The sequence below is a fragment of the Vombatus ursinus genome, unplaced genomic scaffold (genome assembly GCF_900497805.2).
Source record: "Vombatus ursinus unplaced genomic scaffold, bare-nosed wombat genome assembly UNPS02014821.1, whole genome shotgun sequence".
Classification (NCBI taxonomy): domain Eukaryota; kingdom Metazoa; phylum Chordata; class Mammalia; order Diprotodontia; family Vombatidae; genus Vombatus; species Vombatus ursinus.
In genome coordinates, this window is record NW_020954599.1 from 37,430,657 (window position 1) to 37,451,527 (window position 20,871).

Genomic DNA, 20,871 nt, shown 5'->3' on the forward strand with positions numbered 1-20,871 from the left:
AATCTTATTCTCATAGGATTTGGCTTAAGGAGGGAATAACATACACAATGGGATATGAAAATCTATCTTACTCTACAGGAAAATAAGGGGTAAGGGAACAAAAGAGCAGGTGTTTGATAGAGGGGAGGGCAGATTGAGGGAGGAAATAATCAAAAGCAAACACTTCTGAGGAGGGACAGGGTCAAAAGAGAGACTAGAATAAATGGGGGGTAGGATAGGATGAAGGGAAATATACTTAGTTTTTCACAACAGGACTACTATGGAAGTGTTTTGCATGACTACACATCTATAACCTGTATCAGGATGCTTGCCTTTTCAATGGGGGTAGGTGGGGAGGGAGGAAGGGAGAAAATTTGTAACCCAAAGTTTTAAAAACACATGTTAAAAATTAAAAAAAAAATTAAAAAAGAAAAAAAAAAGAAAAGTAAGCTGTTTAACTTCATTGAGTTGAAAATTAGAATGGAAAAATTGAAAGATTTCTTCCTATGATTTTGCTTTCTTGTTTACCTTTTTATGCTTTCTTAAGTTTTATATTTCAAAGTGAAATTTTCCATTCAACTTTGTTCTTTTCATTAGGACTACTTGAAAGTCCTCCATTTCATTAAATATTTCACTTTTTTTCCTTGAAAGATTACACTCAGTTTTGCTGGGTAGGTTATTCTTGATTGTAATGCCAGCTCTTTTGTCTTCTGGAATATTATATTCTGAGCTTTCTGCTCTTTTAATGTGGTAGCTGCTAAATCTTTGGTAATCCTGACTGTGGCTCCATGATATTTAAATGTTTTCTTTATGGTTGATTGAAGTTTTTCCTCTTCCACTCTGATTTTAAAAATAATCCAGTAGTTCTTATTGGGCATGTTTCCAATTCATATTTTTTTTTCTTTGAGACTTAGATTATAGGTATTTGGAGTATACTGTCTTCTTCTGAATTTGTGTCTTCATCTTCCCTGTCACCATTTTTAATAGTTTCTTTTATTCTTTCTTTCTTTTTTTTTTTGCTCATTTTCTTTCTTCTTTCTTTCTTTCTTTTTTTTTTTAAAGACGAAATGGATTTATTCGGCAGGGGGATGTTTGTGTGTGTGTATGTGTGTGTGTGTGTGTGTGTGTGTGTGTGTGTGTGTGTGTGTGTGTTGCTGGGAGCTGATCCGGATGGCCTCTGAGAGTAGCTTGCACCTTGACACTGCACCCCATACACGGACAAGCTGCCCCCTCTGTTCCCACTCCAGTGCAGCCATGGTGGGAGGGGGAATGCTCTTTAAGGCCTGGCAGGCTCCTGTTTCTGGGCAGGTGGAAGGGGGCTCTCCCTGGGAGCTCACTTCTGTCCGCCGGGGTCACCTGGGCTGCATTGCCCACCTGCCCCTCAACTAGAAGCGAGATGGCCCCTTCCATGCTCTGTGGCTGTGAGCCGCCTGCCCCATGGAGAATCCCATGGGCTGCAGCTGCTGTAGCCTTAGGGAAGAGACAGACAACTTGGAGAACCTCAGCTCCTCTATAGCACGCAAGGGCTTGTCCTGAAGGGAAGGGTGAATGGCTGCCTGCAGCAGCTCATGGTTCACAGCATCTCTCTGGCTCCAGAGTAGGGTCTCCAGAGGGACGCTGGGGGCATGCCACAATGGGGCCTCTTCAAACAAGGAGAACCCAGCCCCCAGGCCAGGAGACAGGGGAGGTAGGGCCCAGAGTCCCAGTACCAAATTTCAAGAGGTCTAGGATCTAGATGTCTCAACGCAGCAGGGTGAAGGACTGGCAGCTCCAGCGGGGTGCCTGGGGCTGGGATGAAACACAGCAAGCAGCTCCCCTCCAGCACCCTGCAGATACCAGCCCTCTGCAGGGCCTAGAGCTGGTGCTTGGAGAGCTCCAGCTGGCGGAAGACCCCAGCAGATTAGGCTAGGCCAGTGAGGAGGCCGCACAACTGAATTAGGAAGTGGGGCTTGGAGCTCACAAGGTGCATCAGGGCCAGCAGCAGCAGGGGTGGGACCCCCCCCCCCCCCCCCCCCCCCGTCAAGGCAGCCTGCTCTGTCTCCAGTGCTGTGCTACCAGCAGAGCCAGATGGATGGGCTTGTAGCCGCAGCCCCTGATCCCTGCCCTGGTCACCCCGAGGCTGACCAGAAGCAGGTAGAGCAGCACAGTGACCAGGGGGCCTAGGGCTAAGGCATGGATGTAGCACACAGTGCCCAGGTGGCTCTCCTGATACCAGCCCAGAGTAGGGAAGAAAAGCAGGTTTAGCAGCAGGGCCAGGAGGGCAGTGTGGCCCAGTGGGAAGGTCAGCAGCCGGTACACCTACCAATGTCCCAAGCAGCAGGTCTAGGTCCAGCGCCAAGCTTGGGCCAGCCCCCAACAACCACAGACAGCAGAGCAGCAGCAGCAGCAGCAGGGAGGAGGCCAGGGGCAGCCCTTGGACCATCTGGATCATCGGGACTTGTCGTTCTCTGCTGGGGGCCATGGCTCCCAGGACTGGACTCTGGCTAGAATGGAGGGAGGGCTGGCAAGGCTCCCTAGCCAGGCAGTTCAGGGCCAAGTACGGGCAAAGGCTGGCTGCTGGCCATGGTGAGCTCTGGACGACCTGGGAGCCACGAGCCAGTCCCAGCAAGCCCCAAGACCTTGGGCCTCCAGAAGGCCTTGGGGTCTCTGGAAGGTCTTGGGGTCTCCTGACCACTGCCTCTAGAAGGAGGAATGTTAATCCTAAGAGGAGATGGAAGAGCGAAAACAGAAACCCTCCTCCTCTCTCCCTCTTCCTTTTCCTCTTCCCCCTCCCCCTTCTCCTCTCCCCCTTCTCCTCTCCCCCTTCTCCTCCTCTCTTTTTTGCTTTTTCCCCACCTTATTTCTTGACTTGGAAATTTATGTTAATGTTAGGCTATGTTTTCTTGGTGAGGGGTGAGGTAGGACAATCTCAAGCTTCAGGCTTTTTTTTTTTTTTTTTGGTACTGCTGTTTTTAGAACTAGTTCTGAGGGTTTGAATGTTTTGGGTGCTTCCAAGGTGGTGTCATTTGGGGAGAGATGTGGTCCCTGCTCTCCTTAGCTGGATTCTGGTCTTTACCCAGGAAGTGTCCTTGATCCCTTGGGACCAGAAATAATACTGTTCCTCTGTATCCCTGATATCTTTGGGCTAAAAGTCATAACGTTCCTCAGGGCTTCCACTCCATGTTGACCAAAAGTGCTCCTACTTGCCCTTGAGGTATGGCCCAGAAGTGGGTATAGGCAATGCAGTTCTCAAACAACATTTGATCTGTGTCCATTGCTAGCACATAGGTCTCCTGTAATCTCTTTCTGACCTTTTTTGAGGTCCCATTACTGTTCTGTCTTGAGAAATTTCAAAGCTGCTGCTGTTTCTGTCACCACCACCTAGTCCCAATACTTGAGTTCCATCCATGTGGGCTCTGGGCAGCCTCCTCCCCCAGAAAACAGATCTCTCTTTCTGATTGCCTGTATTCTCTTGGGCTGGAAGAATGTCTGACTCTGACCTTCTATTGGTTGTGCCACTCTAGAATTTGATTTGAGGCATTATTTTAAAATTGTTTGGAGGGGAATGGTGGAAAAGCTCAGCTGAGCACTTCTCTACTGACATCTTGGCTCTGCCCCGAGATTCAGGATTACTTTTATATTAAAACAAAACAAAACAAAACAAAACATTAAATCATATTTAATGATCTTCGTCTTCTTCCAGAAACCTTATCAAGGAGAATCTCATGGCCCTTGAAGACTGAATCAGCCTTGATACTCAATTCCTCGTCAGTACTGTCAATATTCTCTGCCCCTTTAATTGAGAGTCAGAGCTTCTCCCAAAGCTTCCAAATCCTCCACTAAACAGAGTACTCAGGATAGACATCTCTTTACTTCCCATTGTGCTTCAAGGGTTTAGACTTACACATCATCCCTCTTCCACCAAACACTTTCTCCTCCTCCCATCCTTTTTGCATGTTGTCTTTCCTTCATTAGATTGTAAACTCTTTGAGGGCAGTGGCTCTCTCTGTTTTCTGAATTTGTACCCCCAGCACTTAGCCCAGTGTCTGGCACATATCAGTTGTTTAATAAATGTTTATTCACTAAACTGACTGATATTATTTCATATTTTTAAAATACCAAGAATGACATCAACTTTCCCCACTGGCTGACAGAAGAATTGAGTAAATTTCTTTGGCTGTCAAGCTCAAGAGAATAGGCAAAAAGGGGGGGGTGGGAGGAATGTCTGGGTCATGTGATCAAAATAACATTTTTCTCTGATCCTTAGCACCTCTCAAACCCCATCAAAATAATAATTATATGACCTACATAAAGCAATTTCAGATATCTCCATGACCTGGGTAACTAGGAACACAAATGGAGTAAAACTCAATGAACTAGCAAGCAAGAAGACTATTAATCCCTAACTCCTAATGTAGTCACTCAGCACCCCTCCCCCACTACCCTTCTCTAGCAACTTACAATGAAGTCAATTTTACTTTCTACCCCCCACGGTGAAAAAAGAAACCCAAAAGGAGGAAATTTTCTCAGACTGAGAGAGTAGCTTGGAACTTTTCTGTGTGCAAAATAATTCAGCCAGAAAACTGAGGAATAAATAGAACTAGGGCAGGACATAAATGTGTTGTTGCTTGGCATTCCACTAATCAGAGGGAAAGAGTCTAGCATTCAATTGGTGATAATTCTATTCTACTCCCCCCACTTCAAAAGGCACTTGGGGCAGAGACCAAGATTGGCCAAGTTTTAATTACCAGGTATAGGAACTGGCTGAGATGACTTTGAGAGCCAGTCCCCAGGGAAACATCAGCAAAGCATGAGTTGGAAAGTGAATAGAGGAAAATATGGGGGCAGGGGGAGGCATACTACAACTATGAACGATCTGAGGAAGATGAAAACTCAATTAAAGACCAGGAGCATAAGCAGTTAAACTAACAGAGGACATTAACAGCAGAAGGCAATATGACCTCCAGATCAGGTGAATGAGTACAGGTATCTAGGAAGAAATATTGCAAGACGTAGGAAAATTAATCAACACCTAATGAGAAAAAGTACACTCTAGCTTCCTAAGAGAGCGTGGAACCGTAGCAAGATGTTCCTAAATGATTTTAAATAGAAACAAAAGTTTTGAAAGCAAGATTTACAGCTTTCCAAGCAGAAACAATTGGCAGTATAGTCTCATCAATGAAATAAAAGAGAATAATTGAGTAGAAATGTCAATATGCCAAAGAAAAGGATAATCTGGGAGAATCAAAAAGCAGCAACATTAAAAGAAATCAAGATCTTCACACATGCAAAACTTATCAATCTTGATAAGGATCCATGAAGACCATTTAAGTATTATAGGTCTCCCTGAAAAAAAAGTGAGAAGTCAAAGATTCTGCATACTGCAATATGAGAAATAATATAGGAAAATTTCCCAATACTTCTGAACATAGAAAACAAAATGCCAGTCAGAAGATAACACAGATCATTTCTGGAGAAAGAAAGAAAGAAAGAAAGAAAGAAAGAAAGAAAGAAAGAAAGAAAAAGAGAAAGAAAGAAAAGAAGGAAGGAAGGAAGGAAGGAAGGAAGGAAGGAAGGAAGGAAGGAAGGAAGGAAGGAAGGAAGGAAGGAAGGAAGGAAGGGAGCAAACCTACACTAAACTCCAAGAAACATGGTGATTAAATTTAACAGTCCCACTGACAAACAGCAAATTTTTCAAGTGATCAGGAGAAAGAATAAATGAATGAATGAATACATGAGCAGATGAATAAATAAGGCAATTATTAACTGGTTAATATATGTAAAGAACTGCACAAACTACTAGGGATAGAAGGAGAAAAGTCAGAATCTGCTTTCAAGGAGCTCATGTTCTACTGAAGGATGCAACATATACTCAGCTGCAGATCAGATGGAATAGTCCTATGGTCCTTAGGGTACAGCAGCAATACAGATATTAATCTACTTTTTTAAAATGTCATTTCAACTGATAAAATGATATTCATTTCTGTTTGACAATGATGAGGATTTCGGTGGCAAAAACTTTCTTTTTAAGGGTCTTTATAACCATAGAAAAAGTACCTCTCAGAGCAGTAACAGGTTGCATTTACATAGGTCTTGTTTCCCAAAATGATAGCTGAAAGCATTGGGTAGAAGTATTATTATTTTCAAGGCTCTTGGGCTCACAGTCTTCGCCTGTGAGGGTCTGAGGGGAGATGGTGGTCAAGGTGATAGTGGTAATTTGACTTGGCTGGCACAGGTTATCTCTACCTATCTGTCCATCAGGTGCCTTGTTGCTTCAGCTTTGAAAGGAAATAAAATTTGAATAACAAGACTATTCAACACCCACCCAAAACTTCAGGAAAAAATGAAATGTGTTCTAAAGAGCAAAGGTCCTCAAGATACAACCCATGGTGACCTACCCTTAAACCTTACAATTAATGAAAAAAAGAAATGTTCATTAAAAAAAAAGATGCTTTAGAAACATTACTAGAAAGAAAACAGACTTGAAGAAATTATTTTCTCAAAAAGTCTAGAAAACAGAAAGAAAAGAATTATAAATAGATACGGTAACCAAGGAAAATGATAAAATAACAATATTTCATTGTATTTTTTCCCCTAACTGCACATGAGGAGACAAGGGTGAAAACAGAAGTCAAATAAAAGTAATGGTGGAGAAACGGGCCTGAAACACCATGGATTAAATCTCACAACATTCCAACCATAGGTGAATCAATGTTTTTGTGGGACTAAATTATAGAATAGAAGGAAACATCAAAGTGGGGATAGAAGGGAAAAGATGAAGAAGAATATGGGATATATTCTAATCAATTCAAAGGTTAACAATGAAGGGAAATAATTCTTGTAGTCTCTCTAGAAATAGAAGGTCTACAGGAAAATGGGTGAGGAAGCAAAGGGTTAGTTAGAAAAAGGGGATGAAGAAAAAAAGAAACCTTATGTCAGAGACCCCAGAGTGAGGTTGCCATTGATGAATTCTTCCACAGGAGAAAATATATAATCAATAAAGCAAGAAGGGGACTTTATAATGAGCATAACCTTCAGGAATTTGGTGCTTAGGTTAACCATTTTTTGTATCTGAGAAGAAGGATAATCAGACACCCAGAAGCAAGTGACATCCAAAAAAGTGGTAGGAACACTACCCAATGCTCCTCTCTCAATTTTGAGTGTCTAATAGAAAGATAAAAAAGGAAAATGTAGAACTGAATAAATTGATGAAGTAACAAGGTTTTATCTTCTAGGTGGAATTGCTAAAGAATATAAATATTTCTCAGCATCATATAGAACTTTTATAAAAATTGACCATGTATTAGGGTACAGAGATATTGCAAGCAAAGGTAAAAGGGCAAAGAACAGTAAATATATTCATTAGAGACCATAATTCAATAAAAACAGTTATCAATTCAGATGCCACAAACAAAAGACAGACCCAAATGGAGACTGAATAATGAATTCCTAAATAATAAGTGAGAGCAAATCACATACATACACAAAACATTTACATACCATAAAATCATGAAGCAGTATACCAAGATTCTGGGATGTAGCTAAAGCAGTTTTCAGGGAAGGAAATCACAATTCCACATATATTCAAAAATAGAAAAAAATAAAACTAATGAACTGAATATGCATTTTAAAACTTAGGAGGCCAGCAAATAAGCCTGAAATAAGCATAAAAGAGGAATTATTAAAAATTGTAAGATAAATAAAATTTAAACAAAAGAAACCAAACAGAATAAAAATAAAATAAAATTTGATTCTATGAAAAGACTAACAGAATTGATAAATATTTAGCAATTTAATCTAAAAGAAGAGGACAAAAATAAAATAAAATAAAAATAGCAAGTTAACATGGTGAAATACAATTAAGCCAGAAGAAATAAAAGGAATAATCAGAACCTATTAGATAAGTTTATACTGAAGTCAAGTTCATTTTTCATTTTGAATAACTTGTGAGTAACCTTCTATGAAATGCATATTAGTTTATTTCAATTAAGTGCAGGGTGCAGTAGAAAGAAACATTCATGCCCTATTACCAGAAGTTATATGACCCTATGCCCAACTTGGATAATTTATGTAAACATAAACAAGCCAGTTCACCCTTATGGTCTATTTTTTTCCTCATCAATGTCTTACATAGAGCACATTTAGGTAAATATCATTTCCATGGAAAATTAAGATAAGGTAACTTTAGGAAAGGAGAGCACTAAAAGATGGAAGGAGTCAAAAAAGGCTTCACATAGGAGGTAACACCCTAGCTGAACCTTGAAGGAAATTAAGAATTCAAAGAAAGAGACAGCAGAGATAGAAAGACACAGAGAGAGACAGAGAGAGAGAGAGAGACACAGTGAGAAAGAGAGAGAGGAAATATGAAATATATTCAATTCAAAAAATATTTATTAAATGTCTACTACATGCCAGACATTATAATATCTCTTAGGATATAAATATAAAATGAAGTAATTGCTAGCCTCAAGGAAATTAACATTCTACTTGGAGACAAAATAAACACATATGTGTTCATATAAAATACATGCAAAATGTTATTAGAAAGGGAATTTTCAACTATAAACTTCAGATCTCTATTGCAGATTAGGAATTAGAGGACCAGAGAATTCCACAGGATCTTAAAATCATACAATTGGAACTGGAAGAGAACTTAGAGGACATCTTGTCCAAGCAACCAAACCAACCAATCAACGCCAACTTTAGATATGAAAAAAATGGAAGCCAAGAAAAATTAAGTGACCTAACCAAGGTTGTATAGGTAGTAAAAGTGAAAAACAGGATTTTGACCCAGATGGCTTTTTTCCACCATGACTCATGTTACTGTGTGTGTGTGTGTGTGTGTGTGTGTGTGTGTGTGTGTGTGATGAATGTCTTCTTTTCTATATTACATTGCAAGACCTTTAAGACATGGCCTTGGTCTCATTCCATATACAATTAGAGTTTCTTTATTGACCTATCCATATCACTTTTAGTGAAGTAAATCACTAAAACTTCTTTTCAAAGATTAGAAAATTTATATGAAAGATAATCAACAAGAGGAAACCTTTTGAAAAAAAAAAAACTAAGATGATGTGAAGTATCTTTTTATACCTTGAATAATTTGTAGACATTCAGTCCCCAGACAACTTGAACCACAAAAATGATCTCACATGCCCAACCCAACATTTTTATTTTTTCTTATTTTAAATAGCATTTTGAGGTGGCCAAAAATGTATTTCCATAGTAGTCAATATGCCCAAGAAGACCTCTTTTCTAAATTATAGAGTATATTGCTTTCAGGGAGCGAAAACTGGGAGATTAAATTCTGATAACATGTAGCATGAACTCTGGTATTTCTTATATCCCTTTGGAAGTGAGGTTTTTTTAAGCTCTTCCCGAGTAGAGTAAGAATGCTCAGCTCAGTGACCAGTGGACATCAATGTTGTAATCCCGTAGCAATAATACTATACTCAAAGAATTAAAGGGAATCTCATAAGCTATAGCATCAATTAAACATTTACAATTTAAAACACTGAATTAAGTACACTATAAAACTGGACCAGATCTTGAAGAAACTGACACATTTTTTGAAACAGTGACAATAAATTGAAATGCATAAGAATATATAAAAGCTAAGTAACAGAAACTTCATTTGCATTCAGCTTTGAAAAATACGGAAATCTTCATCAATCTTCAAAAAAGAGGTTTGTTTTTAAGCAACAAAACAAAAACAAACCCAAGATAAATGTCAAGTTTCGATTTGTTATGGAAGAGGACAGGAGATGCATAAATGGCATGAGAGAAAACTTTGAACTTGTATAACAGTGTCAAGAGAATACAGAATTGTTTGTCTACCACAAGTAATAATGAACTTTTAAAAAATATAAAGATGCCTAAGAAAAGCAGCAAAGTGAAAAAGATGATGGCAAGAGGTGAAATGATTCCTGAAAAAGATAAAGACTTAAAAGTTACCATGGGATAGACTCCCTCTGGAAAAGGGAAAAAAAAATTGCACAAGACTGAAAGCAATTTACTATACAGTATGGGGGGAGAAGAGTAGTGAGACAACTATAATCTGGACTTAAATAAAAAAAATGGGGAAAAAAGTTAGTGATCTTTCTTTATCTAGCCTCCTGTACTTTGCAATAAGAGAAAAAGGATGAAGTTGACATTTTCTGAAAATAGGCTAGCTTCAGAAGTGATTCAGAAGGGATACTACCTGTCTTCCAATTAACATGAACTTTGGCACCAGTGATTTGTTCCTAATTTCAGAAGTTTCGAAAAGAAATATTGCTATTTCCTAGTTCCAAAAGTGCATTTATATTTTTTGACTCTAAATTGAAGCTGGAGGTGGGGGCAGTAGTGGAAGGAGTAAATATAGATCTCAGCATAGATGAGGGATTTTTTTGAGATATATCTAAAGCATAGAGAGAGAAAAATGATCTTGGAGCGATGTGATAAATTTAGTATTATAAAAATCTCCACCTGAGAGTGATAGGAAATTGAAACAAAGTGTATAAAAAAGTGTAGTCTTTAAAGGTGTATTTATAAATGTCACGGCATCAAGGAAACCTATTTCTAAAGACAGAATTTCAATTCGTTTTGGGGTTAGATGTCAGTGACAAGTGACATGGGTCAATCCTGAGTCAATGGCACAAGGCAGACAAATAGCAAGTATTTATAAATGCACTAAACTGCTCAGGGTTAAGGTCATAGAAACAGATAAGATGTTTTCAGTCAGTCCTCCAATTGCTCAATTACCATTTACTTAGCCTGTCCTCACAAAAGGAGCTCTTATTTAGCAGTTGTTGCATAAGTAATGATGTTTCCTCCCTTACCCTTAAACAAAATAAAAAGATGAAATTCTTTGCCCCTAATCGACAGTAAGGGTCACTTCTGGGTGGCCTGATTCCAGGCTAGTAGAAAGAGGCAGCTTTCCAGTGATCATGGACCAAGTCTTTAAAAGAGTCAAAGGTCAGGCTGCAAGTGAAGAGATTTTTAAAGATGTGTTTAAATGGTCAATTCTCTCACATGAATTTGGCCATAAAAGTTGTCTTTTAGAATTCTAAAGAAAATAAAGTAAAGAGTCTTGCTGTTAGGGTAGTTGACTTTTTTGCCATTTTGATTCTGGCATACATAAATGGAAACATTTTCAAAAGAGGAGTTGAAATAGATGTAATGGTAAAGTGTTGCTCAAGCAATATACATGTTTATGTAGATGGAAGGAAGGAATACTACAGTATAAAAAGAAAAGCTCCATTGACCAGTGGTTTGACCTTTGACTGACTAGCAGAATTATTTAATGACATTTTCTCAAACCGTGTTGCTGTCCTATGGGTTTTTATTGAGCTCCTCTCCTCAAATTGAAAAACAACAAAATATGAGTACAAAGATATCAGTGGTGTATTTAGTTGATCATCAGATGAGGACACATTTTTAGGGACTTGTAATGCTCTTTTTCTCCCCATCATGAAAAATGGATACTGTCCAGCAAGCATGTTACAAAGCGCAAGGGATCCATGGTCAAGCTGAGGAAAGAATGTTCTTGATGTTGGCATAGAACCTTGGCCCTTGCTTGCTGCAGAATGCCAGCAACAGAATTCCCAGTTGCGATACAACTATGATCAATAGCAGTGTAATCAAAGCATGATAGTGATGCTCCTCCATAAAAGAAAAGGAATAAAGGACTTCCCAAGAGAGAGGCACAGGAATTTAGTTAAAAAAAAAAAAAAAAACAAACTGGTGCAAAACCTGTGCAAAATGTAATGCTCTACTACCTACCAAGAAGTCCATGCCTTTACAGGGTGAAAAATGAATAAATGGTATCCTGGACAATTTATATGTTGTCCAAAGATTTAAAATGGCAAAAAGAATACCTTGGTCTTACACATTGTCAGAAAAATAAAATGCCCTCTGTCACTATACATCAAAAGTTATATGTTCATATAAGGAGAACAACAGGGTTAATACTCATTTTTTGGGGGGAGGGGAGCGGTCTACAGGCATTGTACAATTAGCATGAAAATATTTTTATCAGCAATAGTCAAACCTCAAGGGTCTAGAACATAATGGGAAACTCATAGTTTCTGGTGGGTTCCCATGAAATTTAATTTTCACTAATTCACCTGAGATGGGGGAAGCAGCAAACAGAACATTTGTTAGATGTATCTACCTGTTTTACTGGCTGATCAGATTATTTAGCTAAAGAGTCAGACCTAGGAAAGAAAGAAAATGCTGTTAGATTTTTGTCCTTAAGTGACTCACTGTTTGTTTTTATTTGAAGCAATGAAAAATTAATATGCAAGCCTTCTTGTATCTTTTTATGGATGGCTTTTTGACCAGTGTGTTAGCTAAGCATTAAATGAAATTATAGTTGAAGCTTAAAAAATGATAATAGCAATCATGACTATACTTGTCAAAAGTGTTTATGAAGTCTGAAGGATGGTCAACCCACTCTCATTTGCATAGGCAAGCAAATTCCATTGTGAAGGCAATACTCTGCTCAAGAGCATTGATTTCAATGGTTTAAAACTTGAATAATGGCTGTCTATAGATGAAGCACAATGGAATAAAAACAGACCTTACTATGTATGTTTTACAAAGTCCTTTCCTTCCAACAAAATTATAAAGTAAGTAATCAAATCATATTAAAGAAGACAGCTTCTCGAAGTGGAATGAGGGCTGCAGGTCAGAAGATCTGGGTTCAAATTCTTGCTCAGAAACTGATTTGAGCCAGTGGGAACATTTGTTGCCTGTGATAAGTCACTTGAACTCTCTAGGCCTCATTTTTAAAACGAGGAGTCTGGAAAATATTGAGGGTTACTATTGTTTTACTGACGAGGGAACTGGATACACAAAAATATGAAGGGACTTCCAGACCTTGGGATTTCTCAGTTGTTTTTGGTTTGTTTTACTCGTAATTATAGCTATTGCTCATTGTGCCACACTCTCTCTTTCTCAGCTTGTCTTACAAAATAAAGGGCACAGTTCTATTTGGTCAAGCAACTGGTAAATGTCTAAAACAGGATTCAACTCTAGGTATTCCAGACTCTATGACCATCATGCTCTCCACTATACTGTTATGCCATGAGTAAATCAATATTGTAATGAATGGGGAGGGGAAAGAGAGAAATGAAATGCTTTAAGGCAAGGGATCTTGGATCTCAGACATTCTATAAACTTGGACATATATATATATATATGTATATATATATACATATGTGTGTGTGTGTATGTATGTATGTATGTATGTATATATTCCCATATAATTTGTTTCCTTTGTAAAACATTCATTTGAAAACAGCATTCTGGAAAGGGATCCATAGGCTTCCCCAGGCTATCAAAGGGGTCCCTAAAACATAAAAGTTTAAAAATCTCTGTTAGAGGGGATAAAACCCTTTCTAGGGTAATGTTTTCATTAGGATATATGAAGTAAATAATGCTTTATCATTTTCTTGGAGCCAATGACAAGCTTTTTCCTCTGCGCTTATATAAATGGAAGCATTTAAAGATTTCTGAGCAGCATTTAGTATTGCTTCAGTGATTTCATTTAAAATTCAAGGTCATTTTTTGTTGACATAAATGGGCAATTAAAGCCAATTAAGAAGAAATAGAATTTAAAAACAATAGACATCATATATTAAACTGCAAGTCCATGTTTCATTATGTTGTCTAACTCCTAAAGTCACATGCTCTATTATTAATGATTTTCTCATTTATTAAAGAGAATACTGAAAACTATTGTCTCACTGTCTCTAGATGGCATTATTATTTAACCATTTGCCAAAATTACTACTTTTGTAGACTTAATTACAACATTCTTAAAAATGCGTAAGAATTATTACATGTCTACTAGACTAATTTCTATGAGGGTAGCAACTATGGACTTTCCAATGTTAGTATCTTCATTATCAAAAAGCTCTGCTTTCTACAATCTACGGAGGCATGGTAGACATATATGTAAATAACTGTGATAGAAAAAATGTGACAAGTTTACAGGAAAGATATAGGCAAAGTGTTTTAATAACTATCAGGAGGGAGAGATAATTTTCATCTGAGAGTGAAAGTGAAGTGAGTGCCAGAAACTATGAACACAGCCAGACCTTCAGCAGATAGCAAAGAAAGATAGGCACTTCAAAATCTGTAGATGGGGTGAGGGAGAAAAAGGGAGAACTTATTGCATCAGCATTAACAAAAAATAGATATTGTATGGTGAATGTAAGAATATGGGACACAAAATCCGATGTGGCTGGAATTACAACTGTGTGAGGCAAGGCTGTCTAAGTAAGTTGATAAAATGTTACAGAGGACCTTAAATGTTAGGTTTATTATGGTTTAGCGCAAAGGCATTAGGGTTTTGAAAGTAAACTGAAGGCTTTTGAGTAGAGGAATAATGTCATCAGATCAATGCAGTTGGAAACTTTCTTGGGAGTGACACCCAGGATGGATTGGGGAGGTGATAGAATGGATGTGGAAGATAAATTAAGAGGTTGTTATAAAAGTCCAGATGAAAGATAATGAGGTGAATAAACTCGAGCAACCCCAGCACGAATAAAAAAAAAAGGAAGAAGTGATATACACATTGTCTTTTTTGAGTGGATGTATTGAACAAGAGATAGACTATAGAAAGAGAAAAGAAGAAGGTCAAAGATAGAACCTTGGAGGTGACATGTTTCAGGCATAGGGGAAGGATAGGGAGTCATTAAAAGAGAGACATAATTGTGTCATTTGACAGCAGTTGCTAAGCACCACCATACATTGGACTCCCTGTTAGGTACTATGATGAATCACAGAGGGATGAGAAAATGTTATTTTTTATTTATCCCTCTGGGGCCAGGGATTAAAAGATAGCTATGCAAATAACTCCACTTCTCCTAAGGAAGAATGATGAACTCCAAAGTTTAACACGCACAAAAAAACCACAAATAAAAATTAAAATACATATTCATCTTTAGTTTGGGGGCTTTGCTGGAGGGGTGGCAGCTTCCAAATTATGGTAGGGTTTTTGACATCTTTTTTCTCTTTTTTTGCTGGCAGCAACATGAGAATGAAATTTTATTTATCATAATAGAAGTAGCCATTGAGCTATATTAGCATTCACCCCTTTTAATAACAGCTGCATAATTATATCGCTTGAAACTCCATGAGCTAGATGTTTCTGTTTTATAAGTTACTCTTAGAATTTGGTTATTTCAAAATGTGAATCATTTCAAAACTATCCCGAGCCTTGCCGAAGTTGGAGATAGAGTGGTAATAATGCCACTAAGAGAGGAATGTTGGGATCCTTAGACTTTTGTGGAGGGGCTCCGTGTGGGATGGTCAAGACAAAAGGCCTAATACCTTTGAGATGATGCTCTGGAGGCTGCTTGGTCTAACAATGTGATTGCATTTCATGTTACACCATAGAGACTTACTGGTAAATGGGCTAATATGCAAAGACTCATTTTGCTCCCTCTTTGAATTTCTCATAGCACTGTGAGTGAATCATTCATTTGTAACAGCTGCCTTTTTAATTCAAATCATGCCATAATGTACAAGAGTCTTGAGGTGCATCAATCCCTCATTGCCTAAAACAGAACTATGCTTATTAGAAAAATCTAGACTTTTGATTTCTTTATTGTGGGAATCTTCCTGGTGTAGAAAACCTTTCCTCTGGTGTAGATTGGCAATGTCTTTAAATTAGCAATTAATGGATTATAGATGTAAAATTGCAAGGGACCTTACAGGTCATCTAATTTAAACCTTCTTATTTTAAAGATGAGAAAACTGAGGCCCAGAAAGGTTAGTGACTTGTCAGAGGTTACATAGGTAGTAAGCAGAATAGTCTGGATCTGGGCTCTCTCATGACAAAGCCTGAGCTCTTTATGATTTACTACATCTGACTGTTATCTTAGAGAGGTTCCTGAGAGTAGCCATAGGTTAAGTGACTTGTCCAGGGTAAAACAGCCAGTATGTACGTGTGAATGGCAGGACTTGATCCAAGCAGCCTGGCTGGCCCCCTGGCCTCCATCATCCCAGGAAGTAACTATTGTAGAGGAGAGGTCAGCCATTCCCCCAGCTCCTGATGAACTGCCAATCACTGGGCCAACAAGCTAGTCTAAATGAAGCAGCAAGTTACCCTAAGTGAGAAACAGAAGGCAGTAGGAATAGCCCAGGACCTTTCTTAAACATAAGAATCCTGAGAATCACAGTGCCCCCCATACCCCCAATAACCAGCCCTGATTCCAAATCAGTCCCTCAGCCATCAATGAGGAGAGCAAGCCCTGCAAAAAAGGGGGCTATCTTCCTCAAAACCACCATCCCCAACCACTGCTCAACTTCAGGAAGGTCCCTGTAAGTTACAGCACTGCCCAGATGACTTAGTTTTCTTCTACCCTGACCCTGCAGCCATCATCCTGGGAAACAATCCCTGGGGTAACTCAATCTGACAACTGATTTTGCAAGTGCTCACTCTCCCAGTTGTTTAGCACCACAACTAATAAAGACCCCCAAATGAAAGTTCTTAGCACTGTCAAATGATTTAACATCAGAAATGTGTTATTTTTTGGTGGAAAAAAAGATTAAAGAAAAAGAAAAAAAAATTAAAGATGATCACCTGCTTTGCTAAAGCACCCTAAGAAGTAAAGAGTCTTTCTGTGACTTGAAACTAAAACATCCTGTAAGGATTTAGAGTCTTTTAAAATGGGTGTTACTTTTAGAATGGGAGCAGGGACTGTCTAAGCTTTCCTCTTTGTATATCCAGTGTTTAACACAGTGTTGTGCACATAGTAAGTGATTAATAAATGCTTTTCCATTAATCTATTCATTCATTCCAACGCTATCTCTCTACATTAACTACATTAAACTGTCAGCATTTGCTTTTCTTTCACTGGTGTAAACTACAATAACAACAAATCCAACTGAATGGTTTTAAAGCAGACAGCAACATTTAATACACCAGACTGGAGAGAGTTCTTTTTGATATTTGGGGAATTTTGTTTTGGGGTCCATGTGTGTGTTTTGTTTTGCTTTTTGTTTTATACTGATAGATTATTTAGTTCGGTTCTTGTTTGCTTCAGATAATGACAGATCAGAAGAGTGAGTTTTTCTTGTTTTCCTCTGAATTTTTTGGATGGATCTGGGAGGATTGAATTCTGAGGAAAGATAGAGAGAACTCAAAATGTGTAGATTAGTTTTGAAACAAATCATAAGGTGGGCACAAAAGTCACAAAGACATATTTTAAAATATTGAAGACAAAGAGGAAGTGGAAGCTTTTTGTGTGGCTAGTGGAAACAAGATAAAGAATAGCAGAAACCTGAATAAGATAAATTTGGGGACAGATTTTTGGATGATTACTGCTCTTTAAGCCAAATGGTTGGCTTATCAGGTGAGGACTGGGACATTTTTTTTGTCTGAATCTTTAAACTATCCAGGAGAAGCTGGGTAAATATTGTTTATGATAGTGATAGTATTGGGAATCCTCTTACTGAAAGTATGGTTAGCAATTTTATAATCTTTTTGGACAAATGGCTATTTCCTTCTAAAGTGAAAGAAGAGTCAAACCATTATGGTTTGAACTGGAAAAGGCACTAGATTTTAATTCAGAGGAGTTCAAATCTTGTCCCTGCCACATAGAAATCATTTAATAATTGCTTTATTCATTCATTCATTCATTCAATATACAAAGTTAAAGGTCTCCTTGAAAATGCAAAGGAGTAAAAAGTAACAGAAAATAACATAGATTAATGTAGAAGCATGCTCCCTGATTCTGCATACTGCCCCCTCCCCCTTTCTCAGGACTTGTTTTGTGAAAAATATTATAAGCGGTTAAACAAAGAGAGGGTGACCTATCTAAGCTATAGTGATTATGAATAGAAAGGGAAAGCAGCTAATTCCTAGTATGTGCATTCTTATAATCCCCTTCCTCAACTGGGAGAGCACAAAGCCTTCCTTACTATTAAGAAAATCAACAATACAATGTATTAAAAAATACTAAAACACTACAATTATCTTTAGTTCTGGATTTTTTTTCAGCACTGTCAATAGTTGGGATGATCTGGAAATTAGGCTTTCCTTCATCTCCCCATAAAAGTTTCTTCAGAATTACTAGAATAGATATTACCAAGACTTTAGCAATGTGTGCTAACATTGTGACCTTTATTCCTTATGCCCCCACTCTTAGCTTACTTTTTTGTTTTTATTCAAAATATGTTCTTGGTTTTCCATGCTTTCCAAATGCATAGCACAATACAACCATTTAGAAATTAAATGAAACAATTTAGAGTTGGGATTGACTGTTCCTACATCAAGGTTCCCAAAGATACAGATATAATGAAACCACAGACCCAGAATAAATAAGCCAATATATTAATTTATCACACTTTTACCTTTTTTTGGTGTCAAGCCTCTCTAAGCAAAAACGTTTAATTCCTTCAATTTCTTTGTCAACCTATCTAGCCCCTACACCATCTTATTCTTCCCATCCAGGTTTATGCCCTCCACATCCTTCCCTAACCACAACCTGCTTAAACTAAGCACCTCCTGAATTCTTGTGATTACTGTCTCCCTAGTTTTCTGTCTCGTCTTTGCTCTAGCCTTCTATTTCTTATGTAAGAATAATTTTTATTATAAAATCACCAAAATTTGATTGCTAGAGTCCTATCATACCTATTTAAGGTGTGTATGTTCAGATGGGGTATCTAAATGCAGTTTGTGGGGACATGTTATTAAATAGCTCTGAAGTCTAGCCTGTCTCTCTTTAAGGGAGAATTTAAGTCTGAAGGGACAGATGAAAAAGGGGAAAACAAAAAGGAAAGGAATAAATATTTATAAAGTTTCTATTATATGCCAGACACTATACTAATACTTTATAAATATCTCATTTATCCTAACAATATCCCTTTGAAGTAGCTACTCTTACTGTCCCCATATTACAGTTGAGGAAACTGAATCAAACAGATATTAGGTATCTTATTCATAAACATATAACTAGTAAGTGTCTGAGGTCAGATTAGAACTCAGGTCTTCCTTAGTTCCTGGCTCTAGTCCTAGGTATCTGTCCACTATGCCACATAGCTGCTAGGATGCTGGTTGCTCTGTTCTCAGAAAAAGAGAGATACCAGGCTAAGATTTAATATTTCTACCTCCTTAAATATTGTTGGTCCATGTGAATGTTTTTAAGGTTAAAGATACTTTCCTGGTTGCTATCCCATAAAGAAAATGGGGTAATTTTAAGCTTACAGACTTCATTACTTCTCACAAAATAAGTAAATAAATAAACAGATAGATAGATAGATAATAAAAAAGATCCTCACTTCACAATTAGTGAGTAAAGTCTTTTGTCCAAGTAGGTAGAAAATAGAAACCTACTCATTTTCTGAACCTCCTCCCAATTTCACTCCATATATCCAAAGTCTCCAACTATTGCCAATCCTGCCTTTATGGCACAGCCTGAATGCATCCCTGTCTTTCTGCTTCAATGGTCATACATTCAGGATTCAGCACCTCTTGCCTGGACTATTAAAATTTCTTCCTAAATTTTCCACCTCAGGTCTTCTCTGCAATCCATCTTTTACACAGTTCCTAAAATTATTTTTTGTGGAGTGCAGGTCTGACCATATCAGTCTCCTATTAAATAAACTCTAACATGTTCCTGATACCTTGAGAATTAAGTAGAAATGTTTGTTGAATAAGTACTTGTTGATTAAATGAGTGATTGAAATATGAGGCTGAAGGAAGTATAGTTAAAAAGTGAGTTCATTTTTATTATGTTTAAGGTCTACAAAGTACTTTATCTTTTCATTTGATAAAACAATTCTTTGAGGAAGGTGTTATAGGCATTATTATCTTCTTTTTACAGATGAGGAAACTAAGGCTCAGAAACTTTGAATCACATACCCTTGGGTATAATCTAGTAAGAATTATAGATAGGATATGAAACTAGGTCTCTCTCAAGCAACTGTCCATATTTTCAAATTCTCTATGTTCCATAGAAGTAATAGCTCTAGCTAAGGAATTTGGGGGAAGCCAGGTGGTTCAGTGGATAGAACACTGGCCCTAGAATAATGAAGACTCATCTTCATAAGTTCAAATCTATCCTCAGACTTTTATTAGCTGTGTGACCCTGCACAAGTCACTTAACCCTGTTTGCTTCAATTTCCTCATCTGTAAAGTGAGCTGAAGAAGGAAATGGCAAACCACTCTAGTATCTTTGCCAAGAAAACCCCAAATGGGGCCATGAAGAGTCAGACATGACTGAAACAACTGAATATCAACAAAAAAAAAAGGAAAATGATGAGGTCAACTAGTTAAAAGAACGTAAAGAAAAGAGAACTGAGGGCAAAGTACAAATTAAGAAGACAACCATGTAGGAGAAACACATGGGGGCAATTGTAAGGAATATGATTGCTAATCTATGGTGATTTTTTTTTTGCCTCATTAAGAAATTCTGAAAGAAAATTAAAATTAGGTAACCCTTCATGGTATGTGGGATAGAGCACGGGCTCCAGAGTCAGAAGACCTGGGAATAAAGCCTGCCTCTGCTACTTACTATCCATGTGACCATGGACAAGAGGTTGAGCCTCCTTGGGTCTCAGTTTCTTCATCTGTAAGATGAGTGAATTAAAACAGATTACCTTCCAGTTCTAGATCTATAATAATGTGATTCCATGATTTGAGGGGTACAAATCCTGGATGATAAAACTAAACATGTAAGGGGCCTTTTTTAGGTTATTTACCTATGTTAATAAAATAAGCAACATGAGCCAGGTGATTTTTGAATAAGAATATTGCCCTACTTTTAAATGTTGGGACAGAAATGTGTGCCCTATGTTGATTATTGTCAATGATGCCACATGCAAATGCCTAAATGTTTAGAAAATCTTAAAGGACTTTCCAAGCATTTTCAAGACAAAGTGGTCTCTAGTGAAGATTGAATTTAAAAAACAAAGTAT

General features: G+C 37.8%; 1 pseudogene; it reads right to left on the bottom strand.

The window, feature by feature from the left end:
• Nucleotides 1-1,255: 1,255 nt before the first annotated feature.
• Nucleotides 1,256-2,440, bottom strand: LOC114024406 (annotated as a pseudogene).
• Between the last annotated feature and the right edge of the window lie 18,431 nt (nt 2,441-20,871).